Genomic DNA, 20,792 nt, shown 5'->3' with positions numbered 1-20,792 from the left:
CACTTGATGCAGCCCATTAGAGCGCTTTGGGTAGCTCCGCGGGCTCACGGCATGGATCGCTGTATTTCTCGCCTTGATGGCTCATCGAAAAGAAAGGAGGCAAGGGCTTCTCCGCCTTCGATCAGGAGAAGCATTGCCCGCATGTTGTGTCCTGAATGCTACAATATACGAACAAAAAAATTGATGTATGTTTGCGGTGGATTTTAGGAACAGTGCCGCGCCGTGCCGGAATCTCACCGTTGGAGAGCCATGTAAAGGAATAAAAAAATTGCAGAAATCGGGGATGCTTAGACTGGAAAACAAAATTAAAAAATGGATCCATGTACAAGCACACTCAACCTGCATCGTTCCGTCGTGCACAATGTTGTCGTGATTGGAGCACCAATTTTGCGCTAGTATGTGCGAATGTTGGCGCACTATGTGTGATTACTTTTAAAGAGAGTTTGTTTGCTTGGCTGTTGTGGCACTTTCCTGTAACAAATCGAATGACAACACTGCTAGGAGAAGAAACATTTCCCCTTGGTCCTCCGCGCGCGTAACATGGTGGGGCGCGGAGACATTGGCTGTCTCCAATTTGATGCATGCGTCAGGCCACGTGGTTTAGCGTCGGTTTAGCGTCGAACTTGAAGCGTTCAGTGGGCAGCATTAGGAATTCTCGCTTCGTCACAGTGACATTGGCTGTGAAAGGTAGAAAAAAAACAACCCCACGTACTGCGCCGACCAAAGCAAAACTAATAGAAAAAAAGAAGTCACTTCGGCTCCCACACGGGAGCCTTGTCCACAGGTAAAAGAAACCGATGTGTTCGAGCAGGTTGCATAAATAGGCTTGCACCCGTGGTGCAGGCGACGCGCGTACACTGACGGCAGATTGTCATCGCTCCTGTTCAGAGTGGGCGGTGTGTAGTCTATCATGAGCGACTGATGGTGAAGGCGTCGTGATGCCCTCCTTTTTCTCTGGCAAGGACACGTGCCTTACCACAGTCGATTGCGTGGTCCCCTGAAGTGACGTGCTCAGCAAAAGCACCAGATTTCACATTTTATTCCTCACGTCATAATCCTGCTTTTTAAGACGCCTTTCATTGTCGCCAGGGGTGCTATAACTTAAAGCTATTAAAAACTTTTCTATTACAATTATGCAACAAGCCCTCCGCGATTGGTCAAAAACTATTTTGGACCACCCCCACATCGTCTGTCTGTCACGCAACGTGACGAAAACCGCGATGGCTCCCCATCTGATATGACGTGTACGCACTGATTATACACGATAAGACCGAACAAGAGAAAAAGAGTCATTTCTCATTGGACGACGTTTCGCCGTTAGCCCTCAGCTGTTGGTCAAAAGTTTTCGCGCTTGCACCCACTTCACCTGCCTGTCACGCGACGAAACAAAATCGCGAAAACTCTTTGCGTCAAAGTGACGTGTACGCGTTAAATATGAGATATTATGCCGAACAAAACTGAAATTCCTTCTGAATAGCCGCACGTTGCCCCGTTCCGAAAGGAATAAAAGATGGCTGCCGCCGATCGCTCAGGCGCTAGCTACTCGCGCCTACCGGAGCGCATGGGTTTATTTGCGTATAATAAAACTTTCTGCGTGGCCGTGTAACGTTTTCTTACACTTTCGGCACGTTTACGACCTCGCTCTGCCAACTCTTCTTTGCTGAGGATCCGCTTTAGTGGCATTTTTAACCTTCCGTTGCGTGCCGCTGCGATTTTCGGGCGGCCACCACAAGCTAAGTAAGGGAAAGCGGACCAATCGCAGACGCTGGCACCACCCTCTTCATCCGGTTGTCTATTTCAGTGCGCTGGCTCGGCCCCTCGAAACCTTCTCCACTTGAGGGTCGTCCTCGCCTCCTTGCACCCAATTACAAACGAAAAACTACTCAACGTAGGCAATGTTATTCGTTCTGAAAGCAAAGGGACCTCATATAAAGTAAGAGAGCGTTTGATTGGGCTGTTGAGGCAACGCTGCGGGTAACCGCCCGTTGCTTGCGTCGGCGGTCACGCAAATTTGACATCAGGAGATCGGAATAAAAACATATTGGAACAGTTTCACGTTGTAGGGCTCCACTTACGCTAATATACACGTAGTCACAATCTACGCAGGGGACAAGGTACACAACAGCTGGCAATTTTTCTTTTGGTAATTTGTCCTTAACATTGACGACCCATTGTAGCTGTTTCTGGTTTGGAACATATGCCACTTGAACATTGTAAGAACGCAGAACGCGGCTTTGAGGTTACCTTAGGTACGGGATATATGGTATTCCGGTGCGGTTTTGACCAGAGACTGCGCAGGGTAAGTGTGGACGTGTCGTTCGTCATTTAATAGCACTCAAGAATAACTATGGATATCAACTGGCTGATAGTTCCCGCCGTACCACTCTTACCTCGGCTGCGTAGTCTTTCTGCCTTGTGCATATTTCCTGCGCGCGTCGTACCTACCGCCGAGTTATGAGAAGAAGATTGCATTGGTGTTCGCCTGCAAAATATGAAATGTTACGGGAAATGCCACCAAGTTGTGTATTCACATCAGAATTGAATGAATGTCAACGCTACGCTGCAAAGAATGCAGAAGAAAACGAAAATCGTCAATTAAAAAAAGTGGGGGAACGGCCGTTGACGGCTTGCCCGCCTATTTTTTTTCAATTAGACGGCAACACCATACGCACAATGAGGAGGCGGTTCCGCGTTCGCTATCAGAGGGCGTACACATTGTGTTACTTAAGTAGCGGTCCATGATCAGACACGTTGCGTCGCTGAAGCAGCTCGAAAGAAAAAAAAAACGAACATAAGGGGATAAAAAAATCGCATAACTCTCGCAGTGCACCTTAGTGCACTGTACAATACCGCGTCCCACTGTCGCCACATGCAGTGATGTCGCCGCTCGAGTCATCGGGAGGTCGCGTCCATCCGAGAGCTCTGCTTCTTTGAGAGCGACCGGAACGAGAGATGGCGATATGGGGCGCCTGGACGATGGAGCCGGGCTGAACTGGGAGCTCAAGTTCAGGGTCCTAATCACCGGGGTTTGCCTACTCTTGTTCGCGCTCTTCCTGATGATGGAGTACATCACCCTCCATGGCGCGGTAAGCACACCACTGTGCGAGCTAGCATAAACGCAGCTCCGAAAGCAAGTGGGACGGCTCCACTATGTCGCTAAAGGTTGCCGACGCGCCCGTCTCTCAAGTTGCGGCCGAGAAAAAAGAAAGATAAAATAAAACACGACGAAAAAAAGCCGGATGTATACCGAGTGTAGTGGCAGCTGCAATTACTGGCGGATTTTCTGGCGTGATTGCGTTCCTGCCTTTAGTGTTGCTGTGTAGGAGCATGTACGGCTACTGTAGCTGTCGACTCTTGCATTTGCGTATTGCGTCGGTGGTAATGCGGAGAAGCACGGAGGAGGAAACCGCATGCATCTAACTAAGCCGCTGTGTTGTCTCATGCTTCTCGGCGTCCCGATAGCGTCTGGTTGCAGACGTTTATTTGGCCTAATTTTCCAATCATATAACTTTCATGATCATCGTCATCATCATCAGCCTGCTTACGCCCACCACAGGACAAAGGCCTCTCCCATAGTTCAACTACCCCGGTCATGTACTAATTGTGGCCATGTTGTCCCTGCAAACTTCTTAATCTCATCTACCCACCTAACTTTCTGCCGCCCCCTGCTATGCTTCCCTTCCCTTGGAATCCAGTCGTTAACCCTTAATGACCATCGGTCATCTTCCCTCCTCATTACATGTCCTGCCCATGCCCATTTGTTTTTCTTGATTTCAACTAAGATGTCATTAACTCGCGTTTGTTCCCTCAGCCAATCTGCTCTCTTCTTATCCCTTAACGTTATACGCCTATCGTTCTTCTTTCCATAGCTCGTTGCGGCGTCCTCAATTTAAGTAGAACTCTTTTCCTAAGCCTCCAGGTTTCTGCTCCGTACGTGAGTACTGGTAACACACAGCTGTTATTCACTTTTCTTTTGAGGGATAATGGCAACCTGCTGTTCATTATCTGAGAATGCCTGCCAATCGCACGCCAGTCGATTCTTATTCTTCTGATTATTTCAGTCTCATGATCCTGATCCGCAGTCACTACCTGTCCTAAGTAGATGCATTCCCTTACCACTTCCGGTGCCTCGCTACCTATCGTAAACTGCTGTTCTCTTCCGAAACTGTTAAACATAACTTTAGTTTTCTGCAGATTAATTTTTAGACCCACCCTTCTGCTTTGCCTCTCCAGGTCAGTGAGCATGCATTGCAATTGGTCCCCTGTGTTACTAAGCAAGGCAATATCATCAGCGAATCGCAAGTTACTAAGGTATTCTCCACTAACTTTCATCCCCAATTCTTCCCAATACAGGTCGCTGAATACCTCCTGTATACGCGCTGTGAACAGCATTGGAGAGATCGTATCTCCCTGCCTGACGTCTTTCTTTATTGGGATTTTGTTGCTTTCTTTATGGAGGACTACGGTGGCTGTGGAGCCGCTATAGATATCTTTCAGTATTTTTACATACGGCTCGTCTACACCCTGATTCCGTAATGTCTCCATGACTGCTGAGGTTTCGACTGAATCAAACGCTTTCTCGTAATCAATGAAAGCTATATGTAAGGGTTGGTTACATTGCGCACATTTCTCTATCACCTGATTGATAGTGTGAATATGGTCTATTGTTGAGTAGCCTTTACGGAATCCTGCCTGGTCCTTTAGTTGACGGAAGTCTAAGGTGTTCCTGATTCTGTTTGCAATTACCTTAGTAAATACTTTGTAGGCAACGGACAGTAAGCTGATCGGTCTATAATTTTTCAAGTCTTTCGAGGCACCATAATTTTTCAATCTTAGCTATAACAGACTGCTATACGCAAACCCTTTTGCGGAGTTCACGGTATGCAGGCACCTTCGTGGGCAAATTTTTTTCCTTCGAATGTGCGGATTACAAGCGAAGTTGGGAAATCTTTAGTGAGTAGCCTGTTAGTGCCGGGCAGCCGGACAGGTGGCGTGACCTCGCGGAACCGGCGTGTAGTACGGGATGACCACCGCACGGCCAGAAGGCTGTGTCACCACTGTGCACGGCATGTTTTTTTTATATTCCGTTGTGTTACACGCAAAAACGCCGCGTTGCGACACAGGTTGTACGCACACTTCTTAACACGACAAGCGCTTCCGGATCAGTGAAGTTTTACAGGTTCCCAGCCTTGGCCCACTTTCGTGAGCGCTGCCAAACGTGCAACGGCTTGGTCCGTAAGCAGAGGTAGGTAAACATCCAGCATTACAGGTTGGGACGCTTAGTGATAATTATTGATCGCCTCGCAGATGGCACGTATGAGTTTCCTGTGTTTCGCGCTTTTCAGGTGCGACCGCGCTGGTGACTAAGGACACGGTGTGTACACGCGTGCTATTTGTAGCCGCCACTTGGTCGGTAATCGGAAGCCTCGCGAATCGTCCAGCTCGAGGCGCAATCCCAGCATTTTACCTGCCGTGCATCAGAAAAGAAGCCTCCCAGCCGGTTGCCTGGATTGTTATAATCGGTGAGTTGAGTTGCTTGCCCAGAAACTGCAGCGATGTTGAAACGCGTAAAAGTTTTACTCGTTACCGCGTTTCATCCGCTAATCAAAAGTTGACGCTCAGCAGAAGACTTCGAATAGTAGTGCACACTGTGGAATGTGCGTGAGCACCAGCAATTAGTTGGAGCATATTTGGACGACCGATGACTGGGCTTGCATGTCGCTATTGTGCTTTGGGTGTTACTTGTTTTCCTGGACGCAAGTTCACCCGATAAAGATTTAATTTTATGACCTGGTGTTTTGGTACTATGTGATTCTCCGCCGTTACTACAACGTGAAAATGTGCGTGCTTCAGCTGCATGGTCACTTGCGCAGTTGCGCCGGAAAGCAACTGGAGCAGTCGTTCGACATTTAATTGGTGAATTATTTGCATGTATAACATGAAGACGCTACTATGATGCTGAACACTGTGCAGGCATAAATTCTGAAGACTTGAAAGTCTTGCTAGCACCCTTCGCTACAAGTTTTAGTGTGTGCTCAAATACTTTTCTTAGCTTGCTATACTCCAGTTTATACATTTGTTGCGGGGAAGGTTAGTAAACAATATCCGCCGTTATGAATTGGGTATAAGACGTACGAAGTATGTGTTACGTGTTGGCTTGAATATATCTCAGGTGAGGCTCCTTGAATTTATCTTTGAAATTTTCAGGTTGAAGAAAAGGTGAGCAAATGCAGCAGGACCCTCTTCGACAAATACCCCTTCTGCACCAACTGTGGAAAGTCTACGCATGAGGCAAATTTTTTCCACAGCTAGCGTTCACAAACGCAACGATTGATTTCTTTTTCATTTTTTGGACAGTGCAGAGTAGCGTCCATATTGAAGCGCAGGATTTTCTCGAAGGGGCATGCCACGTCCCATACTGCATATCCGGCAATGTAAACCATATAAATGAATTATGGTTGGATGCTGCGTGTCGAAATTATAATGGGAGAAGGTCAGAACGTCTTATTCCACCAGATCTTTCTTTCTTGGTGCGCTTGTATGGCCACAAGGATGTGTAAATGCATTGCCTGTACTGTGCAGTCTTGATTTTAGTGAAATGCCTCGCATATAGTTACCTCCCGCCCCACCGCCATTCTGCTTCAGACTGGCACGGTGAGAATCATCTTTGAAGAATCATTCACTGACCCTCGTATTTTCCTGAGTGTTATCGACGGTATCACTGCATCAGCCTAAAGTTAATGTAGAATTCTGTCAGAGCAAACCGTTCAAAAAGAAACTGTAATAACTAGTTGCACAGCAACAGGTACAGACCAAAGTAACTTGAAAGGGTCTGTAGGCGAGCTCGTTGATATGCATCCATGGTAGAAAAACATCTCTAAAAACACGGACAGAAGGAAGAACACAGGACGACGGTTGTCCTTTATTCTTTCTGTACGTGTTTTTAACACTGTTTTTCTACCAAGGTGGAGACTACAAGAACGTTTGTTCCTCGGGCTTTAAATCAGTGCAGTGCAGCGAGAAAGCCATGTTAAAGATGTGGGCCGTGACTCTTCACTTCTTCTCACATTTTCTCAGCATGCTTCCCAGAAAATAATTGTATATGAGCTGAACACAGATGCCCGACTGGCACTTTTCTTCATAAAACTTAGGTTTCATGAAGAAACACCAGTGTCTTCATGAAACCTAAGTTTTTTATTTGTCAGTTACACTGGACTAGGTGCCTTGTTTGGTATGCACCGCATGGCTGCAGATAGATGTTTCCCGAAAGTTTTCTGGCCACGGTTCACAAATAGAAGTATAGATTATACGGTACCATACTGATGATGCGAAATATACATTGCTGTCATGCCCTAATGAACACTATACAAAGTGAAGAACAATTATCGATTGCACCGAGATCAAAGCTGAGTTTCCGAGACGGTTGAGCTGCAGAACTTGATATACGCTCAGTACAAAAAAACTTGCGCTGCCAAAATCCTAATTGGAATTGATCCCATTGGCACCATAATGTATTTTTCTAGTGTAGATGGATGCAGGCCAACAGCTGCTTTTATCGCAGTTGAATCAGACATCCTTTCCTAGCTAGGGCTAGGTGATATTGCACTTGCTAACCAATACTTCTCTAAGTGTAGGTCGACACGGCAGAAGCAAAGACAGTTTCAGTTTTGCCACCTTTCTCGGCAGGGGGAAACTTCACGAAAGAAATGAACGACGCGTACAACATTGCCAGTCCCACTGTTCATGTAGCGTGTATGATACAGGCTAACAATTTTCACTATCCCTGTGTGTTGTTGCAAAATAATATGTTGAAGAAGTGCGAGTAATGTTTCAGTCGTGATGACTACCGTGCATACAGCAAAAGTTTTTGCTAATGCACGAGTCAGCAACACACAGAGGCTTATACACAGCAGTGATAAAATTATATGATATTTTGCATTTTTGGTTGACTGAGCTAAAGTGCTGAGAAAGTTGGCGTTGCGTTCTGCGAGACCAACATCTTAATGTTATACCCTCATGAACACTCACTGACATGTTATGTTATATACGAAGCATAGCTTACCCATCGTTGACCCAACTTGCATCTTTCAAGAATGTATTACAAGCAAACTGTATAATGTGAAAACGCGTGCGTTGCTGTTGAGAGAAATTTTAAGGATGGCTGGAAAAGGTAGCTGCGTGAAAGGCTTCGCATGCTAGCCCATATTAAATATATTATAAGAGGTTATGAGGGAGAGAAAGCAAACGGACATCCATTCGCACAGAACACTCTGAAAAGTAGGCAACAGTGAGTGCGATAACATAAACAAAGAGGAAAGTGGAGGTCTACAAAACTGTCAATAAATGCAATGCTATTCAGCCCTGTCCGTTTGGCTGCAGCACCGAACACATTGTTTGACAATACCAAAAGAACTAGTGGAACTAATAACTTAGAAACTGTCACTGGAAACCACACAATCGGATCTTTTCGTTAACTACTATGAGTGCACAGCATAGTCCTTCACTTGCTGAAGGCATTACTTATTATTTGAAGCAGTAGGATGTTGATGTGGGCGAGTTGGTGTAATATACCAGATCACCCCCCACATTGTTATGTTATTTACGGCCCAATTGTGCTCTCCCGCCCTTTCATTGCAACACCGTCCCGTCTGCCCAATATAAACCTGGTCGCAACTTAGGGCATCTCATATGCGACATTACTAGTGCATTTCGTGTACCCACCGTAGATGACAATGCGAGGGGTCACCTGACTGAATGAACATCGCAAAGGTCAGAAATGCCGCCGGTGTCTTCGTGACACCAAGTTTTTGGCACGTTCTGGGGATAGACAAGAAAGGGATTAGAAGCGTCTTACATTGCTCGGGCCAAGGACACGTGCATTAGCTGCCCGTCACTGGCACTTGCCTAAAAAGAGATTGCATTTCTGATGCGACAGAGAGGTCTTGACGTCACGGTGGTACTATTCGCTTTTCCATATATATATAAACCCTGTTTCTTCAAATAAAATTTAGTTGGAAGTGAGCGCCTGCACTTCGTACATGATGTTCTTTTAGTCCGCTCTTTATAGCACTGTTTTCTTTTCAAGTACTTGTTATTGTATTTATTCAAATTGTTTTCTGTGCAGCATTTATTATATCTATTGTTTTATCGTATGTATCAATCATACATTTATTCTATGTACATTCTCTTTAACAAATGTTTAAGGGTGCCAAATAAAATATTGAAACAATATCTGTTTCTTGCTTTGGCTAAAGGTAATGAATAAGAAAAATATATTTAATCTGGACTGTAACCTTGCATGATGAATTATCCCATCGCAAAATTGTGACTTGTTTACATTGTGAACGTAATGCGTTTAAGTGAACCAGGTGAAAATTTGAAGCTGTGCATGACCTGCTAATTTTGACAGAAGGTGAATAAAGTAAAAGCGTTCAAGCTGTAGCCCAGCATTTCGCTAAAGCTTCTTACTGAGCTCGACTGCAATGATGAGTTGCTGGTTCGGTGTGTACACGGGAAGCTTACGAAACCACGCCGCGGGATCGAATCTCGGCCACGGCGGCCGCATTTCCATGGGGGCGAAATGCGAAAACACCCGTGTACTTAGATTTCAGTGCACGTTAAAGAACCCCAGCTGGTCGAAATTTCCGTAGTTCTCCACTGCGGCGTGCCTAATAGTCAGAAAGTGGTTTTGGCACGTAAAACCCCATAATTTATTTAATATTTAAGTTTACGAACTTGTAGCCTTAGAAAATGCAGGGCTATTTGTATTTGTGTTTAATGTGCATGTGACTGTTTTAGGTGGAAAGCTCTTCCTTCTGTCACGCTAAGGTTGCCAAATGGCTTGTCTTCGAGAAAGCCCTCTCATCCACTTCTTTTAGAATCAGGGGCACTTAATCTCGAAGAGCTCTGTATCAACATGCATTTCTATAAGCCGATAAAGACTGCACCCAAGCCACGGCTCCTGCTTCTTTGTCAAAAAGCTGGCTTCGTGTACTTCTGTGGCCGTGTTAAAAGCGTACCAGCATTGGGCAAGTGGCTCAAGTGTATTGCGATGCGACATAGCACGTGCGGTAAAGATCTTTGGCGTGAGCACGCTGTGAGCAACACTTCAATCTTATCTGCATCGCGATATCTTGTGAGCCATTGTAGATGCACACCTACATGACCTGTAAAAGGTATCCCATCTACCATGTTAATGCAAGGCACATCATGCATCTGTGTAGTCATTTGCAGGTGGACTGCTTTCGTGAGTATGCACTGCGTTAAAACTGATTTCAACTTAACTTTCTAGTTTCCATGCTTCTTTGGGTTGGGTGCTGAATTTACCTACCACGCAGGCAGTGCTCTCATAATATTGTTTGGTACTGGTAGTGAGAGTAGCGTAGTAGTGACCCTCAATATGTGCTGTCGTGTCTCTCACGTCCATGTAATCACTGCACGCAGTCTGAAAAAAAAAATAAAATCAGTATGTTTCCTTAGGCTTACTTTCGATGAATGTCAATGTCTACTTGCATTTCATACCCACTTGGTCTCCACTTGTGTCTGCTTCAGCACACGTCTCGTGTCTTATATTTGGGAGAAGAATGTCTACCATGGGGGGCCATTAAGTTGATTTAAAGAGTTCATAATGACCATTCTGTTAAGGGCGTTGGCTAGATCATGTTTTAAATAGTTTACGTTCATTGTAGGCTTCAAGTGCAAAGGCGAGGGATGACAAGATTTATATAAGTGATAAAACGTACCACTTCTCTCCAACGTTACAGTCACTTGTTGCAAATATTTTTATTTCCTGAATTTGTTTGGGATGATTTAAAGTTCACACTTCCTAGTTCAATTTATATTAGCTAAATTTATTTATCTACTGTCGTTCACACTCCGAAACGAAAAAAGATGCTTGTGCTGCGAAATCGCAGCCTTATATATAGTAATTGTGTGTACGTGGTTAATTTATGATCAGCTGACGGCTCACGTGAATGGTCCTTTGTGTGTTGCGATAGGCACCGTCTGAACGAGCACAGCTGACGCAGACTGGCGCACTCCTACCTGCTGCAACAACTGTATTACAAGTATCGCTTCCGCCTCCGTACCTTTATTGCGCGCATTCACAGGAACAAAAAAAAAAAAATGAAGAAAGAGAGAACAGCGTCTGTAAAAAACGTAATGTACGTATTTTATAACTACTTCGCCGCAATATGGTTCTACAATCTGGCGAAGCATAAAAGTTTTTAGCGATTTGTTTAACTCCTTCGTTACTGCACAAAAAAAAGAGAAAAGCTCGTTTTTATAGGTCTTGTAGCAAAAAAGGTATTTACCACTACAAATAATATTCCGGCACCCATTGCAGCATAGCATATTGTGCATAATGAAATGCTCTTTCTAAAAACATACGTCGCCATCAAAAAAAGTTCATTAGGTAAAACATGAAAATTATTGAAGACGCCATTTTTTCTGTCACTTCATGAAAACAATGAAAAACATGGTATCTACAAAAACATTAATATCAAAGGGAATTCACAATACACATCTCAAAGATAAATAACCCAGAAATAGTGTCCCAAAAATAAATTCTCACTACACCACCGTTCTTCGGATACAAAAAAAGAAAAACTAACACCACTTCATCGCTCATGTCATGCGGTGAAGCAGTTCCTGGATTTTGTGAAGCATAGGTGCACTCCGCACTTTTCCCACACAGCGTCTGGTTTTTGTTCAACTTTACGGTCCTCGTAAAACATTTTGCAGTTTCGCCTTTACGGCATTTTCTGAGGATGGTCCGACGGGAAGTCCAAGGAACGTACTTCACTGGTTCGTCTAAAGTGATGCACCTCTTCCAGGGCCGATCGCCCTACAACTACAAGAATATGAATCCAAGCATATCCGTTCGCATTTTTGCAGATTGTCTTTATCAACTGTGCAGAGAATAATAGTAGAAAGAAATCCCACGCTGTCGTAAGCTGTCTTGCGCTGATCCATGGTGATGGGCCGAGATGTGCTACGGGCGGCCTTCTTGGCGTGAATGGAAGTTTGTTTGCTGCCGATGGCAGCACATCATAAGCAAGCAAAGTATGCACGCTGAAGATAATCAGTAGAGCTCTCAGGTCGTGAAAAAAGATCGGCAGATAAGCACGCACAAGGAAGGAGACCGCCGATGAACAGCTGCGGATGTCCCATGCTGACTCAAAACATAGTTTGAATGCGCTTTTCTGTCATCATTGGAATCCTGACTCGAGTCCTCCTCACCTAATTGAAGTGCGGGTGCAGCTAGTGTCGAGCACGACGCTTTTCTCGCGACGCAGCCGCGCGAAACGACGCCAGCGATTTTCGATAATTCCGCCATTAACACCGGCAGCGCCCTTTGCCGGGATCTTACGAGACATGAGAAACCGGAACTCTTGGAAACTGGTTGAAATTGCCAAGTGCACATGTTGGGTATGAGGCGGACCTTAGGAAATACGCTTTGGCGGAATAAAACGACTCTGACTCCAAACCAAGCCTCACTAGGGAAAGGCTGGCGTCATTTTCGGTGAACTATCACCGCTCAGCACTGTCGGACTGCAAAGCCGGCGATATATTGTAATTCTTGACTTACTGCGAGTCATTTGCTTATAAAATATTGATGCTAGTGCGGAGTACTCATGAGCGGCATGCTTCTTTCTCGAGCATCGCAGAAGGCAACAACCACGCCTCTTTTCGCTACAACATACGCGCATTATTTCGCAAAAAGCTCCGTCCAAAATCACAACATCGCCGGAGCGCGAAAATTTAAACTGATGCTGAAAGTGCAGTGCTTGTGATAACTTCTGGATGGCCTTAAGTGGATAAGAAACGGCTCGAACATGTCGACATCAGCGATCTAAAGCATCAATTCTCGGTGATTGATTTGAAGAGGCGTGGTTACGAAAGAGTTAAGTGATGAGTCGCAAACCACTTATGTTGGAGTTGCTGCTCGCAAATTTCACAGTTACTAACGTCGCAATATCGGAACTTAGATCCACCCGTCAACTAAAATGTTACCTTCCCCGAAGCGACGAAGCGCCAACTCTTCACCGAACAGCGGATCGCTCGTCGCCTTCCGTTTTCTCTCGCAAACACGCGTGACGCTTAAATCGCTCACTTTGTCAGACATATGCAGTTACCTCTTGATACTTCTGCACGAGACCATATCATAAACTTATCTCACCAAACAGACAACTCATAAATACTTAGTTATTTGTTTAGAGCGTCTAGGTACGGCTTCGTACCTAGACATTCAGACATTGCGCTTCTGCGTCTTTACAAATACATTTCTGGCTATGCCTGTACAGACACATACTTTGTTGCTGCTTCATATAGTTAAAACAGTGAATGCTTCAGGCGCACTCCATGCGACAAAAATTTGAAGGAGGCTTAAGCTTCACCTTTAGGAGTGGAACGCGATAGCTTTTAAAGATCCCTGACTGCTTCTCACGCTTCCCGGCAACCGCAGCGTATGTAATCGGAATGTCCACCGTGAAATTCTCGCGGCGAACGCAATGCACGAAGGCGGGCTTACTGGTTGAAACGCGGCCTTTTGCATGAGCCGCGATGCAGCCGAGGCGAGCGCCATCTGGAAGTGTTTCAAGGAAGCGGGCGCGTCGGTCCGCGGACTCCGAGATATTAACGCGAAAGCGTTAAGGAGCTCGTGCCGCAGAAAAGCCGGTGTCGTCGGCGATGTTGGCCGTGAGTGAAAAATACCGGAAGGCAATTCATAAATAAAAACTTGCAAATGGGCTGTTTGGGGATCGAACCAGGGTCTCGAGTGTGATGCGGAAACTCTACCACTGATCCATGAGTTCGACGGTTCAAAGCGGGAGAAAAGCGCCTCTAGTGAATGCGGTGTTGCCTTAGAAACACGCCGTAGAAAGTTATACTGCGAAGTATATCAGTAAATATGAGCATGTAGATTACAGAAGTCGCAGTTAAACGTGTACCGAAGTACGTTTCCGCTACATGTCTTCTGCGCTTGGCGCACACGCGGAGCCATCTTGCGGCAAACACAGAAGACCCCCTCCTCGCAATGTACGGCGCTGCCCGACACGTTTCGCGCCACTCGCCCGCTTCTCCCCTTCATCTTGTTTGAACGAATTGGGGCCGTGCGGGGACCAGTGCGAGGATGCCCCAATAGCCTTGCGTTTAATAAGTTTTCTCGCTCTCACCCCTTGCAACACACAGCGTGCGTCACTCGAACTCTCGTGTTTAGGCGACGCGGCTCCTCTTTCCGTGCACGGTGCGATTCCTAGGTGCAGCGTCCGATGCGGGATGCCTCTGACGTGATCGCTGCGCCGTAGCGCGTCTGGTGGGTAAGCGTCTCTTGCGATGTGTGCCGTGCTGCTTGCGAGGAGTCATGCGTCTGCGTGGTGCTCCCAAGAGAGATAGAGGACGATCCCATCGAGGTGTCAGCCCCATGATCTCGTCCACCTTCATGGCGCGTCGCGGCTCGGCTGCCCGTGCCGATCACGGCCTTTGGCTCGCGTAGATCATGAATGCCGAGAGCATGCCGAGAGAATGAGTGGGCGGTGCAAACGGGGTGCGATAACGCTATCGCGTTCTACTCTTGAAGGCGAAGCTTAAGTGTCCTTCAATTAAGCTCCGGCGTGGGTAAATGGCGGACGCCGTCTCTGTTCTATGCATTAGAGAAACGCTGGAACAGATGTTTGAGTGTTCGCTTAACAGAATTATGTTTTCTCGCATATTCAAATTACAATCCGAGGGCTATCACGTCTGTAGTTCTGTGTAGGTCATAGTTTACGATTTTCCACGTTTCCACGCTCGAGAAATTCAATCAGTTCAGTAGGTATCTTGCGGCACATGGAAGGCCTGGGTATGCATGGTTCGAAATCTTTTTGCCGAAGCGACGTCCAACAACAGATTTTCTGCGACGTGGGCTCGTTAAAGCTGTCACGGTAAAAATCTGTGTGCAATAGTTCACTTCTACAGCAATCAATTCCAGCTAGGTTTGCTACAGAGAAGTACATGAGGCTCGATTTTATAACAAAAGAGGCGTTTATAAGCAAATGTTAGCGTTAAATGCAACATAGACAAATGGTCAAAATTGAATATGCCTAATTTAGGCAGGAATAGGTCGTTAGAAACGCCAAAATAGCAAACAGATATCGTGCAAGATCGCTGTGCATTTGGAATACGCTCATTAATACGACAAATACGGCCGATGGCCGACCTTCCTTCGAAAGGGCAACCGGCATTTCCACCTGAAGTATGAATAGAGCCTTTTTGTGACGGTCGTTCAACCCGCCATTATATGACAATGCACCATTCGTTATTGTTTCATTGGGTCACATCTTACTGTAATAAATACCATGAAAGAAAAAAAAATGAGCGTGAGGTTAAAACCTACGACAGCAACGCGAAGGTTCTTAGGTTGGAAACCGGAAGCGGAATTCACTAACCGAAGCTACGAACAGATTTTTGTGTAAGAAAAGTTTTAACGAACAAAATCATATTCACCAAGAAAAACTGTTTGTAATATCAGCAAGCTTGCTAGCCCGCCGTGGCAAGGACGAGCGCTGTAGTCGAAAAAATACGTACATGTAAGGGCCGCACAGGTGCGAATTTCAGCACTTCCGCCAATAGTAAGCGCAAGTTGATTCAGAAAACATCAACTGCCGTTGCAGATGAGGATATCAGAAGAAATTCTCATGATAGGGGTGTAGCAGTATTAGGAACATAATTATATCTATCAGCTGCTCGAGCTGACGCGTGTAAAAGCGTTGCGCTGTTGTGGCTGATTGCGCAAAGGCCACGACTGATAGCCGACGATGGCGGGTATTTATATCTTTGTGGCATACTGTGATTTGTCATCTCAAAATGTGTTGAGCTGTCTGAGCGCATAATGGCATTGAGCGTGCGCTTCTGTGGAAAGCAGTAACTTTAATGGCGTGCGGCGCACTTGTGCCTTATGCCTGAAAGACTCTGTTTCTCTATCCGCTCAATAGCCTGAATTTTCACAGTCGTCTTGACACTCCGTTGGGTGTTAGGAAACAGAAGTACAGTGTCGGTTCCTGAAAAAGTCAAGTTTGTCATTGATGTGTTTCAAGCGTATATATCCCTTATTTTTCTTTAGTTTTGGCTTTCTCTTGCTTATAGTGCTGCAGATCATTATTTTTCCAATGATATGAGGCTATAATTCTGCATGCGATACGCAACACCGAAAAAACGCCTACACGCTTATAAACTTCAAGGCTAGTTGCTGTTGCATATTCGCTGTCTCTTCCGGGCTATTAGCCGAAGCCTTGTGTTATATACGTTATAGTTAGATTCAGCACTACGTCAAAGCGACGTAGTGTTTGCGCCCACCCTGTTGCACATTCTGTTACCTATCGTGTGAATCAACGTATACATGTGACGGACTGCAATCCTGTCTAATACAAAGCAGAGCGTCAATACGATGATTTATAAAACAGAAGAAATGAATAAAATTAAGTACCCCCCCCCCCCCCCCTGGTACGAAAATTATGTGGACTGCTTCGGAAAGAGTGATGCTTTGTAATAAAATGCCCCACACAAACGAAGCGAAGAACTGTCGCATGACTTGACACATACACACACTAATACACGCACACACTATATATATAACCACATTGACGAGTGTCACTGGAGACCACTTCGTTTTCAGTAAAAAAAAAAACGCATCAGCAGAACACTTGTCAAGATGACATTAAGTTTTCGTTTTGCATGCGCAAAGCCACTAGCTGGCAACAGGCTATGGGAGGTCCCGACGACAGCCATAGTCGTCTTATCATTGGCTGAAAACGTTTATTCTAAACCCCAGACAGACTAACGTTTGTACTGCGCGAAACGACATCGCTCAGGTCCTTCAGTCGCTTCGTGCGATGTTCTTTCTATACTTTTTTCTTCTTACTTGAGAAACCCTTCATAGGCGTGTGTGAATTCAGTGCAAGAATTTTCTTGAAGCCGGTGACACTCTTGCGGTGCTTCGTGCCTAGTGCGCAGTCGTCAGATCAGCATGACGGCATGAAAGAGCCCACAACAGCGGCCTTGTATCAGTATTTACGTCGCTCGAATTATGCTGCCTTGTGCGCTCTCCCGGTTACGCGCAGTTCGGTCACTTAATTCGAAGCGTTTAGAGGAAGGTACGACATTTGTGTGTAATAAGTGCTCTAAGTGAATACCGTATTACTTGTAGTGAAGTACTGAACTAACTTCACATCAAGGCCGTGGTGCGTATGGCTGACAACTCAATAATTATTCCATTTATGTGCGAATTCCATATACACGTTCAGCCACAGCGCACGTATCCCCAACTTCTCAGGCTTCCACCCTGCTTCAGTGATAGTTCCGGCTTCACATGTTTCTACTGCCTGCAAAAAAAGTGGAAAATACTTATCGAGAAAGCGGCCAGGCAATGAGACGCAATCTGTCCAATGATATTCACCGCATGCTTAGTAGAAGTATTCAACGTATTAGACTGGGAAAGGTTAAAAGGTATGATCAACGGTGAATATCTCAACAAGTTCCAGCTTGACGATGGCATTTTCAGTTCAGCAACGCTGGCAAATTGATTGAGGACCCTTGCCGACAATGTGTAAGAGTAGCTTCAAGAATAATATGCAGAATAATATGCATACGAAAACGGCAATGTCGAATAGCCTGTCCATCTAGCAAGAATTTATGATCGGCAGTCAGCCTTTAGAGTTTGTACAGGAGAAAGATTATCTAGGTGAATTACTCACAGGAAACCCTGCTCATGTGACATAACTTTAAACAATGAAAATGCGTCGGAGTACATACAGGCGACATTAACAAATGGTGACTGAGAGCTCACCTCTGTCGTTGAAAAAAAAAAGAAGTGTGCAATGATTGCATTCTTCAAGTAGTATCATAAGTGGCAGAAACTTGGAGGTTAACAATGAAGCTTGAAAATAAGTTAAGGACCGCTCAAACAAACGATGGAGCGAAAAATGTTAGGCGTAACGCTTAAAGACAGGAATAGAGCGGTGTGGATCGGAGAGCAAACGGGAGTAATGGCAGTTCAAATTAGGAGGAAAAATAGGAGCTAGGCAGGCCGCGTAATTCGTAGGGAAGATAATTGGTGGTCCATTGGAACTATAGAGTGGATTCTAGGGGCAAGGATGCGCTGTCGAGGACAGCAGAAAATTAGGTAGAGTATTGAAATGAGAAAATTTGCAGGTACAACTTGGAGTACGCTAGCGCAGGTCAGGGGTAATTAGAGATCGCTGGAAGACGCCTTCGTCCTGCAGTGAACATAAAAGAACGCTGATTAAGTTTTACAACATCCAAATTACGTCCGGAATTTTAAGGGACTGCACCTGCAGTGGTTGCTTAGTGGCTATGGTGTTGGGCTGCTTAGCACGAGGTCCCGGTATCGAATCGCGGCCACGACTGCTGCGTTTCGATTGGGGCAAAATGGGAAAAGAACCACGTGCCTAGGTGAGGCGCACATTAAAGATCCCCTTGTGGTCCAAATTATTCCGGAGTCCCCCAATACGGCACGCTTCATAATGAAATCGTGGTTCTGGCACGTAAAACGTTTTATATAATTTATTTGTTTTTAACGGACTGTTGCTCTTGAGCCCCTGTTCACCTCGTACTGCGAGGCAGCATACGCATGTTTGAAGAACGGCGTCGAGTGCCGCTTGGATACCAGCAGCTAACCCCCCTCCCCTGGCGTCGTACTGTATGTGCAGTGACTGCCCTCAGTAAAGTGCGTCAGTGTTGCAAGATCGACAACTTGAGCCGATCTGATCTGAAACGAACTAGAATGTTGAACCCCTATTTGCTTCGTGTACGATGGTCTGCAGTATTCTGATGTGTACTTGAGTGCGTGTTGCTAGGAGGCTGGTAAATTTCTGGCAACGTTGGCGCTGAGAATCTTGGTGATGTTGACTGATTAGTGACTTCTATGAGCTGTCACATAGGCTCACACAGGTTAATTAGACGCTCCAGGCCCGGACGTTACCAAGCTATGATTTGTTTAGGGTCCCCAAGATTGATTTCTGGGCCTCTGCGCATTTCGCGTCTTGCAGAATGCAGCTGCGTAAACCTGCAAAACAAACTATACTGACCAGGTATGAGACATCATCGTGTTTTCTTAGCTGAAGAGAAGCCAAGAAGGAGCGACAAACGCTGATAGGATGGGAAAGTGGATAGACAGCAATACTTGCAGGTGCGGCTGTTACGTAGCGAAGTTTTCCGCCATTATTTATGAGTGTCGGTAGCCATGGTGGTTTCTTTCTGCATTTATTCTTTAGGGCTCCTTTCATAGCTCTCTGCGCCCTCGACAGTGATAATATCACAAGGGAGCGCACGTTTAGTTGTCGGTTGGAGGTCGACAGCATCGCCGACCAACACCATAGGTGGTTCCGGCTGCCGAGGGAACTTATACTGAGCCTATGCGTGGCTTTACAGTCGCACCTGCAACCGTGTGCAGCGCGATTACATAGCATACCGATGAACGTACGGGTGCCGGGTCCCCTTCCATGAGGTCTTGCGAACGATATATTAACGAAGTTTTCTTCCATATGCGTAATTAATTTTGAAACAAAGAGATTCAATCGCTTTGTAATAGAGTGGTGGTGGTAGTAGCCGTGGTGTAAACAGGCGGGGTCAGCCTCGCAGGCATGGCTTGCAATCGCTCCGACTGAGTGTGTCCTTCTGTGCCAAATTTGTCAATACGTCATCAGCAGTCCTATATCTCGTAGAAATGGGAGAAGAATGCGTAACACTTGCACAGCAATTCCTTTGACGGCGGTGCGGTGAACGGGCGAGCATGATTGGGCTTGGTGCTGTAGCAGATGCCCTGTAAAGGATGGTGTCCAATAGGGGTGTGCAGTCATTTGCCGTAACAATATAGCCTCAACTGCATATGCATGATGTGAGATCGTGCTGTCAGTTGACCCACTTCTTTAAATTCTTGTCGTCTAATCGGAGTTTTGCTTCCTCCTAGTTATCATACGGCGCCGTAAGTTAAATGCGCTGCCAATTTTGTTGCAGACTTATCTCAGCGCAAGAACATTTTGGCTAGGAAAGTGCGTACGAACAGCGCAGCTTAGTAAGTTCCGCCCCTGGCGAATGCATATTTATTCGATCTTCTTTTTCCGTTGTTCATTTTCTGCTCATGTGTATCTGTCGTGACAAAAAATTCACCGATGACTACAATAGTGCAAAATACAAAATTTGAGCGAAGCTCTATAGGTGCTTTCACTTCCCGAGATATCGGCTGGCGCGTACAGTCTGTCTCGTGCGGCGCGTTCCAAATGGAGCGAAGGTATAAAAACTATATTGGGGGGTTTTACGCGGCAAAAACACGATTACGAGGCACGCCGTAGTGGGGGACTCCGGAAATTTGCACCACCTGGGATTCTTTAAACGTGCACTGGAGATCTGGAGATCGCGAGAGCCAGCTTGTTGGTGACGCGTTGGCGCGACTCACAGCAGGTGTCGCAGACGGATCGCCCGGACGACACGCGCGACTCTGGCACCACCACGAAACCATCGTCGCCGCACTACGCTTTTCTTCTCACGCTTTCGCCATACCCTCCTCTTCCGATTTCCTCCTCGCGTCTTTCATGCCCGCCTCTGCTCCGCGTTCGCTGTTTCATCCTTTGCTCGTTCGCTCGGTTAGGCCCACGCTCGTCGCCGGAATGGGCGCCTAAGAGCTGTGCTCTAAAACCCTTGACACTTTCATCTGGCGAGATTGCAGCAGTGAGTCGTCAATGCCGTCCAACAGCCACACACATTTATTCCTTTGTTTAGCTGTTTTCAAATCTTTTGTG

The sequence above is a fragment of the Dermacentor variabilis genome, chromosome 3 (genome assembly GCF_050947875.1).
Source record: "Dermacentor variabilis isolate Ectoservices chromosome 3, ASM5094787v1, whole genome shotgun sequence".
Lineage (NCBI taxonomy): Eukaryota > Metazoa > Arthropoda > Arachnida > Ixodida > Ixodidae > Dermacentor > Dermacentor variabilis.
This window is presented reverse-complemented; position numbering follows the sequence as displayed.